Here is a 4,403-nt window from a genome sequence, read left to right on the forward strand (position 1 = left end):
ATCTCATGAGGGTTGGGCGCAACACCATTGAAAATAAAGTTACTTCTCCCTTTTCAGATGCTCCAAAAGACGTTGTACAGTTTTCTTTTGCATCTTTTTGGCCAACATCCAAGGGCCATACCTTTCAGTTACCTCAATTGCCACAGTTTCCAGCAAAGAAGCAGGCCGAGCATTGCTATTCAACTGATGCCTTTCCAAAATCACACTTTGAGTAACCTTCTCCGTAGGGTGCACACCACCCATAGGAGGTGGCAGCGACATTTTCCTCAAAAGAGGAGTTGTCTAACCCTATGACCATAACAACCACAAGAGAGAAAAAACTGATGAATCCCTTTGTACTCAATTCGTCTCATCTGACGATGCAGATGATACTTCGACAGCAATGGTCGAGATAATTTGATCTCCACAAGCATCCTTGCATATTTACCTCTGGTAGTTTGCAGAGTAGACTCATCCAATTTTATTAGGGAACCAATTTTCGTAGCCAAACGGAGAAGAAAACTGCGAGTATAATACTCAATAGGGAGACCATGAAGACGAACCCAAACTAATGCTCTATCAATACGTGCCGCAACTGGATCAAAGTTGGGCTGCCATTGTTGCACATGAAGGTAATGATCTGCCACTATCTAAGATTGTCCAAATAACACATGGTTATACTCCTGAATATTGTCAAACCTAATCATAAAGAAGTCATTAACCAGGTCAATCATAGTCACAGGATATTTCAAACCCCAAATCTGTTTCAGGCGACGTTGCAAATAGTTAAAACTGATTTATCACCCCAAAACCTTGATGATAAGCATATGATGCCACGGCTCATGCAAACTAAACTTTTTCACCTTAATAACATAAATCTTGGGACATTCAAGGTCATCCTCCTCATCCAATCTCCCTCAAATTCATCATTAGAGAGATCATAACCCTCAACAAAGGCACCCGGCTCCACTTTCCATTGACATGCATCGCCTATAAACACATCACCTCTGACCGCATCTAGAAAGGAAATTTTACGGCTCCACTTTCTCAGTACTTTTATCTGATTCTCCATGTATAATTCCATATCAAAAATGGCAAAACCAACTTCTTTAATCCACATTTCACCAATTTCTTGTCTCTTTGCTACAAACCTAAATTTGGAATATCTAATGTATTTCAAGTGTGTGTTTATTTTTTATAAAAAAATTTTAAATAGAATAAAATTATTATAATCATGGATTGGATTTAGCATACATTCAGACGGGAGGATACACGGCGCTCCCAGTGCCCCCAAAGTTTCTCCATAATTATTTATAATTTTTATCTTTTGCCAACTTAAAAATAAAATTTTACCCTATTACTTTTAAAATCTCTATAGTAAATAGATTTAATTTTGATTTGTCCTCACTCATTTAAATTATTTTATTTTAAAATTATTTATGCTAAATAAAGATTATAAGTTTATTGTTTTTCATTATCACCAATTTAATTATAATTTGACAAAAAAATTATTTTAATTATTTTATTTGGATGTGTAGGCTATGCATAGACATCAGCCAACAATCTTAGTTAAGAGAGAAAAAAATATAATAATAAAGAAAATATTTGAAATAGCTTATTTAATCTATTTTTAAAATTTGAAGTTTTTTCTAATATGTTTCATATGTTTTAGAATTCTAGGAGTTATATGTCTCCTAAAATTTATTTAATATTTTTTAAAATTTAAGTTTTATTTATTTTATTTTAATAATTGAAGTGTTTATTTATGAAATGGAAGTAAAACCTTATTTCGTGTCTATTTATTTTATGAAAAATATTTTTTAAAATAATATTTTTTATATTTTTTTGTATTTGAACACTTAAAAAATTTAATTTAATAAAAATTATTTTTTAATTAAAGAAAATGACTTTATTTTTTGAGAGAAAGCATTTTCTACCTTTTATAGATTCTTACCGTAAGACTTATATATATATATATATATATATATATATATATATATATTTATTTATTTATTTATTTATTTATTTATTTATTTATTTTTAAATTAAAATAAAATGATAAAAATAAATTATTTTATTAAAAAATATTATGTTAAATATAAGTTATTTTCTAACCCCTTTTAACTTTAAATTTCGAAAGTTTAAACGATCGATAGGTCACACTTTCACTATTTGTTTTCATACCAAAAATCAAAATCAAACGAGCTTTTATCCTTTTATTCCACTCAAGATTTATGTTCTCATTGAGATCGAGAGAGAGCCAATAGTTCGATGTTCCAGTAAAATCCTGTCAACAAAAACGATCTAGTAACTGCTCATACACTACTACATATATCGAACAATAACCCATGCAATGAAATGAATTGCTCTCAACAAGTGAAACCTTGTCTACGTTTACTTAAAAAATATATTTTAATTTTTATTCTTAATACATAAAAAAATGTCACTATAATTATTAAATTTTATACCTTAGAATTTTAAATTGATTTGATTATTTTAAATTAAAAAATTAATTAATTGTTTTGACACCGTTATTTTATGTATGTATAACTTGAAACATGTTTTCGTGTTTATAATTAATTAACCTAATTATCATAACATATATAAATAAAATTTCATTGAAATTACCTTTACAATAAATTAAAAAAAAATGTCTTAGAGAGATCATATTTGAAGACTATATTTATTAAAAAATAAATTGCAAATTATAGTAAGTTGATAGCCAGTGACGGACCCACTTAGGGTCAAAGGAGCCATGGATCTCTTTGAACTTTTGTTAATTTTTATTAATAGAAAAAAATTATCATTCAATCTTTAAATTTTTAAAAAATTTTATTAATTTATTCTATTTAAAAATTATTCAATTAAAATATTTTTTATTTTATAAAATAATTTTTTTAATTTTTATAAATTTATTGAATATTTATATTATTTAATTTATATAATTTTAATTCTATGTATTATTTAATACTTATACATTTAAATATTTATATTATTTATTCTCTTTTATTAAAAATAAAATAAATTGATTAACCATTCCTTTAATAAATAGGCTAAACAATTTGATTTCATAAAATACATAAACCTTTTAATTAAATGATTTTTATAAAGATAAAAAATGATTTTTATAAAAATAAAAATTAGTAAAATTTCTATTAAGGAAACTAATACTAATTCTCTTATAAATAAAATTTCAATACTAATATAATTTTAAAGTAGTCATCTTAATTTATATATTTTTTCTTATCTATTTTATTTTCAATTTAAAAAATTTACATTTAATTTTTGATATTTTAACTCACTGCTCAATTTTTTTATTTTTAAAATATTTATAAAATAAATTATTCACTAATTATTTAATTTATTGGCTTAATATATATGTAATCTCATAATAGTTGAAATTAACCCATTAAATACTTAAAATTATAAAAATTATGATAATTAAATACAAATTAACCATTTATTAAAAAAACATTAAATTGATTACATATATTATTAATTGTGCTCTAAATTTGCTAATTATATTTTAATTTTTTATGAATTGATAAAATTAAATGTTAATAATTTTATCATTTTATAAACATTTAGAGTACAATCAATAGCACTCTCTAGTGTAAATAAAAAATAAATTTAAATAAAAAATGAATTTAATAGTTTATCATTGTATTTTAAATTTAAAAAATTTTAAATATAAATTAAAATATTAAAATCAAATATTATCATTTTACAAATAATAGATTAGATAACTCATATTAAAAAATTTTAAAAATTTATATTTAATATTTAATGTGAGCAAATTAATTTAATTTCTAAAATTTTATACATGTGTTTTTTTAATTTTTCTATTTGAAATTAAATTTTACTTAATAATTTTATGTATGTAAATAAATATTTTTTATAAATTAAGTGAAATTGAAGTTATTATTGGCAAAATAAAATTGAATCCTGATTTAAATTTTTATATCCGGTTGATAGCATTATTTATTTATTATCATAATTACCTTCTCCTTTCTATACATTTTATATATATACTTTTTACACATATTAAAAATATAATTTTTTTATTAATTTTTCCATTATAACCATTTTAAATATATTAAATTTTATTAAATATTAAAAAGATATTTTAAAAATTTTATGGCCTAAATTAATAAAATAAGGGCTCTATCCCTTTTTTTTTTAAAAAAAAGATATTTTAAAAATTTTTGTAAAAATAAAATAAAGTATATATATAATAATGAATTTATATATAATTATATTTAAAAAATAGATAATAATTTTAAAATAATTAAAAAATAAAAAATAAATAAAAATTATGAGACGGACAGAGTGTTAAAATAAACTTTTAAAGTTAAAATATTAATATCAAATTTATTTTAATTAACATTTTACCAAAAATAATTTTAATAAATTTAAATTTTTAA

Source organism: Manihot esculenta, chromosome 6, assembly GCF_001659605.2.
Source record: "Manihot esculenta cultivar AM560-2 chromosome 6, M.esculenta_v8, whole genome shotgun sequence".
Taxonomy (NCBI): Eukaryota; Viridiplantae; Streptophyta; class Magnoliopsida; order Malpighiales; family Euphorbiaceae; genus Manihot; species Manihot esculenta.